The sequence below is a fragment of the Penaeus japonicus genome, unplaced genomic scaffold (genome assembly GCF_977035675.1).
Source record: "Penaeus japonicus unplaced genomic scaffold, GWHDUDI00000001_assembly GWHDUDI00000026, whole genome shotgun sequence".
In the NCBI taxonomy this organism is placed as follows: Eukaryota; Metazoa; Arthropoda; class Malacostraca; order Decapoda; family Penaeidae; genus Penaeus; species Penaeus japonicus.
This window is the reverse complement of record NW_028234428.1, coordinates 15,018,190-15,025,689: the sequence shown is the minus strand read 5'-3', so window position 1 is coordinate 15,025,689 and position 7,500 is coordinate 15,018,190. Positions and strand designations below refer to the sequence as shown.

General features: G+C 41.7%; 1 long non-coding RNA gene across 1 annotated transcript in view; it reads right to left on the bottom strand.

The window, feature by feature from the left end:
* LOC122263012 (uncharacterized) overlaps nt 1–7,436 on the bottom strand; it is a 31,104-nt gene extending 23,668 nt beyond the window's left edge. Inside the window, exon 1 of the long non-coding RNA XR_006224029.2 lies at nt 7,070–7,436. This is a non-coding gene — a long non-coding RNA (uncharacterized LOC122263012). The remainder of the gene's footprint in view (nt 1–7,069) is intronic.
* Between the last annotated feature and the right edge of the window lie 64 nt (nt 7,437–7,500).

Sequence of the window (7,500 nt, the reverse complement as noted above, 5' to 3'; positions counted from 1 at the left end):
GAAAGAAAGGAAGAGAGAGTAGGAGGGGAAAGGAAGGAAGAGAGAGAAGGATGGGAAAAAGAAGGAAGAGAGAGAAGGGGGGGGGGGAGGAAGGAAGAGAGAGAAGAAAGGGGAAAGGAATGAAGAAATGAGGAGGAGAAGGAGAGAAAAGGTAGACAGAGAGAAGGAGAGCTAAAGGACAGAGTCGAGAGAGAAAAAAACAAAAAGAGAAGAGAACTCAACTTCAGACTCCCCCCACCCCCATCCCTGTCCCCATCCCGATCCCCCCCCCCACCCCCAATGAAGCGGACCCGAAAGTCAATAAGGATATCCGAATGAGAAACCACACCTCAAGCCTTTATTTTTATTTTTTTAAATCTTTTTTTGTTCTGCATTGCTTTTATGTTTCTTTTTTTGTTTTTTTTTGTTTTTTTGTTCTTTGCTTTACGTGCTGCGTAAGTCCTGCTTGTGTACGGAGCTATTTGGTTGCGTTGCTGTACGTGTGTGTGTTTGTTTGTATGTGTTTGTGTATGTGCGTGTGTGTATGTGTGTGTGTGTGCGCGTGTGTGTGTGTGTGTGTGTGTGTGAGAGAGAGAGAGAGAGAGAGAGAGAGAGAGAGAGAGAGAGAGAGAGAGAGAGAGAGAGAGAGAGAGAGAGAGAGAGAGAGAGATAGAAAGATAGAGAAAGAGATAGATAGATAGAAAGATAGAGAGAGAGATGGATAGATAGAAAGATAGATAGATAGATAGAAAGATAGATAGATAGATAAAAAGATAGAGAGAGAGAGAAAGAGAGATAAAGAGAACGTATGTACGTGTGACAGCGGGAGTGTGTGAACGTGTGTGCTTCCCATATGAGTGTATCTGTGTCTGTACCTGTGTGTGTGTGTACGTGCCTACAACTATGTGTGTATTGTATGTGCGTACGTGCGTGCTTGAGTGCTTGTGTAAGGTGTCGATTTCTCTCACTATTTAGTGGACTCCTTTTGGTTGTCTGTAAATAAATTTTTATTGGCTCTATTTACCTTGTTATTATGACTACTATTATTACTATTATTGTCATTATTTCGACTATCATTATTACCGTCACTATTTCCTAATTTATGGTGATTATCATTACTATTTACCTTGTTACTATGACTACTATTATAACCATTATTGCCATTATTTCGACTATCATCATTACCATCACTATTTCCTCATTTATGGTGATTATCATTACTGTTATTATCTTCTTTGTTAATGTTATATCATCGTCATCATCACCATCTTTGTTACAGTCATAACTACCAACATCACAAACATCATTATTTGTGATGAATAATGATTCGGTTGATATCCATTATTCTCAACATCATTATCATTTCAATTGCAAAGGTTATCGTCATTGCTTTTAATTAATCAATTGTAACAATCAGTATTGTTATATCTATTATAAATCGTATTGATCATACAAATGACGTATAATCATTATTATTTTTATTATTGGTGTCATTATCATGCATGTATAGCCATCACTCTACCTATTTTTCTGTCTGTCTGTCTGTCTGTCTGTCTATCTTTCATTTATTATGACAGATAGATGGGAATACATAAAATTGAAGAGATTATCATAAGAGAGAGAGGGAGAGAACGAGAAAATAGAACAAAGAAAAAACAACAACAACAACAAAAAAAAAACGAAGAAACTATATGGAAAACGCGAAAAGCAGACAAACAAACAAACAAAAAAAAGAGGATTGAAAGAAAAATAAAGAAAATGAAGAAAAAAACAAATTAAAAAAGAAAAAGTAATAATGTAGAAGAAAGCAAGAAGGGAAAAAAGGAGAAAGAGAGAGAAAAAAAAGAAAGATAAAAAGAAGGGAAGAAAGAAAAGAAAAAAATAAGATGAAAAAAGAGAGACACAAAAGAAAAAAAAAAGACCAAACAAAAAGTAAGAAAAAATACAAGGAAAGATAGATGAAAAAAGAGAGGAAAAACAAACAAACAAACAAACACAACAAAAATAAAACGAGCCGACCTTCCTAACAACAACAAAAAAGCAAAAAAACATCACAACAAAAACATCTTAGGAAAAAAAAAGCAGAACTCCCCGCCAATCACACACACACACACACACACACACACACCGACACACACACACACACACACACACACACACACACACACACACACACACACACACACACACACACACACACACACTCACACACACACACACACACACACACACTCACACACACACACACACACACACACACACACACACACACACACACACACACACACACACACACACACACACACACACACACACACACACACACACACACACACACACACACCGACACACACACACACACACCGACACACACACACACACACACACACACACACACACACACACACACCACACACACACACACACACACACACACACACACACACACACACACACACACACACACACACACACACACACACACACACACACACACACACACACACACACACACACACCGACACACCGACACACACACACACACACACACACACACACACACACACACACACACACACACACACACACACACACACACACACACACACACACACACACACACACACACACACACACACACACACACACACACCACACACACACCACACACCACACACCACACACACACACACCACACACACACCACACACACACACACACACACACACCGACACACACACACACACACACACACACACACACACACACACACACCGACACACACCGACACACCGACACACCGACACACACACACACACACACACACACACACACACACACACACACACACCGACACACACACACACACACACACACACACACACACACACACCGACACACACACACACCGACACACACACACACACACACACACTGACAAAAAAAAAGACCAGAATCGAACCAACTGCCTCAGCTCCTTTATTATGCAAATGATTATGATTAAACAATTATGGTCAACCGGCTTGGGAGGTGATGGTGCACCGGGCCAGAGAAAGAAGGAAGGAAGGTGAGGGGAAAAAGTGTAAGGATGGGAATTACGGTACGGTATGGTACGCAAATTAGGGGGACGGGTGGGAGGGGAAGGTGGTGGAAGGGGGAGTGGGAGGGGGAGGTGGTGGAAGGGGGAGGTGTAGGTGGTGGAAGGGGGGAGGGGTGGTGGTGGTGGAAGGGGAAAGGGGGTGGTGGAAGGGGGAAGGGGGTGGTGGTGGTGGAAGAGAGAGAGGGGAGGGGCTGGTGGAAGGGGGAAGACGGAAGGGATAGGTGGAAGGGGAAAGGGGGAGGTGGTGGAAGGGGGAGGGGGGAAGGTGGAAGGGGGAGGGGGAGGAGGTGAGAGGGCGAGGTGGAAAGTGTAGGTGGAAGGGGAGGTGGAAGGGGGAGGAGGTGGGGTGGAATGGAAGGAGGTGGAGGGGAAGGAGCTGAGAGGAAAGAGAAGGGAGAAGAGGAGGGTAAAGAGGGTAAAAGGATGATGATGATGATGATGAGGAAGAGGAAGAGGAAGAGGAGGTGAAGATGGAGGGGGAGATGGAGAGAGGGAGAGGGGGAGGGGGAGGGTTAAGGGGAAAAGGAGGAGTTGGAGGAAGAAAAGTGGGAAGGAGGAAGAAAAGGAGGGAGAGTGGGAGGTGGAGAGCGAGGAGGAGGAAGAGGAGGGGGAGAAGGTAGAGTAAGAAGAGTGGGAACGAAGAAGGAGAGGTATGTAGGAGGAAGGAAGAAGAAGAGGAAGTGGGAGAAGATGTGGAAGAGAAGGAGGTGGAAGAGAAGGATGTGGAGGGGGGAGGAGGGGGGGGGAGAGGAGGAGGAAGAGAGGAAATAGGTAGTAGCAAAAGAAGAAGACAGGGAAAGTGGAAAAATAGGAAGAGAAAGAGGAAAAAGAGGTACGCATTAAGAGGAAGAGGACTATAAGAAGGAGGGAATAAACATAGAAAGGAAAGAAGAAGGAGGAGGAGGAGAATGGGAGGAAGAGGAGTAGGGGGAAGAGGAGAAAGGGAAAAAGGAAAAAGAGAAGAGAGAAGGGGGAAAAGGAGAAAGGAAACCAAGATGAAAGAACAGGTAGGAAGAGATGAAGTAAACTGAAGATAAAGAAGAAGGAAGGGGAGGGGAGGGAGGGGAGGGGAGGGAGAGGAGGGGAAGGGAGGGGAGGGGAGTGGGAGGAAGAGGAAGAAGTGGAAGAAAATAAATAGTTTGATGTCAGGGGGAGGGGGGGGGGAGAGGAAGTAGAAGAGATGTAGGGACGAGGAAGAGGAAGAAGGGGGGGGGGGGGAAGGGGGGAGTAAGAGAGGAGGAAGACGACGACGAAGAAGGAGAGAAAAGAGAAACAAAGAATAATAACAAAAATAAAACAAGGAAGAAGAAGAAAAAATAATAAAGAGATATGAAGATAAAAATAAGAAAAAAAATAAAATAAAATTCTTTAAAAAAGGAACAATCTTATCACATTGATCAATTTTTCCTCAACACAAACATCAACATCATTCAACATCATCAATCAACATCATTAGTCATCACCAACATCATCAACATAATCAATCACCATCATTAGTCATCATCAACATAACCAATCAACTTCAACATCAACAACCAACACCAACACCAACATCACCATCACCAATCAACATCAACAACATCACCAATCATCAATCAACACCACCAACAAATACAAACAAAGTAAAAACCTCAACCCAGGCACCAGCCCCATCAACAACATCAACACAATCAAAGCAACATCAATGGACTTATTATTGCACAACGAACGCTATCAGACGCAAGTAAATTCGATCCACGCGATAATATGACGTGTGATGTGACAGGCAAGTGGCGTTGAGTGACACTTGATGACACGAACAGACGGGGGGTGGAGGGGGTGGGGGTGTCACGTGAGTGGCTATGACGTCACCACTTGACACCGGTATGACACAAGGCGTTATCATTATTTAATATCGTTAGATTTATGATTATCATCATTATAGTTAGTGTTGCTGTTTTTGTTGTTATTATTAGCGTCATAACTGTAGTTGTTGTTATTATTATCATTAGCATTATCACTGTAGTTGTTGTTATTATTGTTATTAGCATTATCACTGTGGATATTGTTATTCGTATTATTAGCATTATTATCATCATCACTACGGTTATCATTATCGCTATTATTATCCTTGTCATCATCACTTTAGTTATTATTATCACTAGCATTATCATTATCATCATCATTATTATAGTTATCATCATTGCTATCATTATTATTATCACCATCGTCCCTCTTGTTATAATTATCTTCATCGTAATTATTATTATCATTTGTTTATCCATCGTTTTTACGAAAAAAGAAGGAATTTCAATATTGTGATGAAAATGGAATAAACACAAACTTTATGATCAGATGAAAGTAAAAACAATCAAAAACTTTCTATGGAATATTACAAAATATTACGTGTATATCACACACTCACTCACGGACATATTGCGTGTATATCACACACTCACTCACGCACATATCACAAGTATATCACACACACTCACGCACATATTGCGTGTATATCACACACTCACTCACGCACATATTGCGTGTATATCACACACTCACTCACGCACATATTGCGTGTATATCACACACTCACTCACGCACATATTACGTGTATATCACACGCTCACTCACGTACATATTATTTGTATATAACACACTCACTCATTTAAACATTCTTCTTTTACACGTACATGCATGTAGATACAAGAAATACGCATAGAAGCGTCCATACAAGCCCTCATACACACAAACACTCATACAGATAGGCATACTATATAAAAACGCACATAAACCTACAGCAAATACACACGCAGAGATAAAAATGTACACACACACGTACAGTCACACATACACAGTACAGTAAACACACGTAGAAACACACTTTATCCTTACCAATATATCAAAAAATGTACATAAAGAAATATCAAAATATTCCACAAAAATACACAAACACACACACACACACACACACACACAAACACGCAAACACACGCACGCTTTACACCCACAAACACACACACACACACACACACAACACACCCACAAACACACCCACCCACACAAACACACCCACCCACACAAACACACACACGCTTTACACCCACACCCACCCCCACCCACCCCCACATAAAACGACATAGTTCTGAATCGTTGACTACGAACCGTGAGCGTTAATGAGATGTATCAAATATTTTTGGCTTCGTAGTCCATGGCTAAAATACTGTTATTGTACGCCATGACGTCACCAGGTCGGGGTCGGTTAGATTCCGATACATTTTTTTTCTTTTTTTTTTCTTTTGTCTTTCACGGGCATGCATATTCGGGCATTCAGTAAGTGGCTCTTATGTATATATGGGAATACATACATACACACACACACACACGCATACAAACACACACACGTAACACACACACACACGCATACAAACATACACGCACACATAGAAACACACACACACACACACACACGCAACACACACACACACACACACACACACACACAAACACGCAACACACACACACACACACAAACACGCAACACACACACACACATACAAACACGCAACACACACACACACACAAACACGCAACACACACACACGACACACACTCACTCACACGCAACACACACACACACAAACACGCAACACACACACACACACAAAAACAAACACAAAGAAATATGAATATGCACACATAAACATTTTTTAAATGAAATACGTGGCCTTAAAGGCAATGTATGAAGTAGATAAATAAGAAATGAAATAAAACAAATAACTATATACATTCGCTCACATTAAATATTGAAGAAGAAAAAAAATCTAAAAAACTTTACACATATATAAAATTGGGAAACAAAACATAAAAAAAACAGAATGAAAAATGAATCCTCACTCAAAGAATTCTTTGATGAATATACTTTTTCTTTCATTTTCAATACAAAAATGAAAGAAAAAAATGTAAAAAATATAATTGCAAAATAGAAATAAAATGATTATTTTTTCAACCAACCTGTTATCAACACTGGCGAAAGATTTGCGCAACCTTCTTGCATTGGCGAATCCAGGACCTCTTCGTAGATAAAAACCGTAAAAAAAAATCAAAGAAATATATACATATATATATAAAAAACTCAAATATTCGCACTCAGGTTGACGCACTCAGGTGGGGTGGGGGAGACGAGTCAAAACTCCCACCATGCGTAAAGTCAGTCAATAGGTCATGAGGTATTGTCTGTGTGGCAGCAGGAACAACACGCGCTTCACTAGAGCTTCGTCGTAAGGGGGGGGGGGGGGGGGCGGCGGCAGGAAGAAGAGGGGAGGAGGGTTTGGGATTGGAGGAAGAGGAGGGGGGCGGGCCGAGTGAGTGAGCTCAGAGAGGAGCGACAGACACAAACGTCCTCCCTCGTTCGTGTCTGGGTGCACACTGAGCTCCCGAGTCAG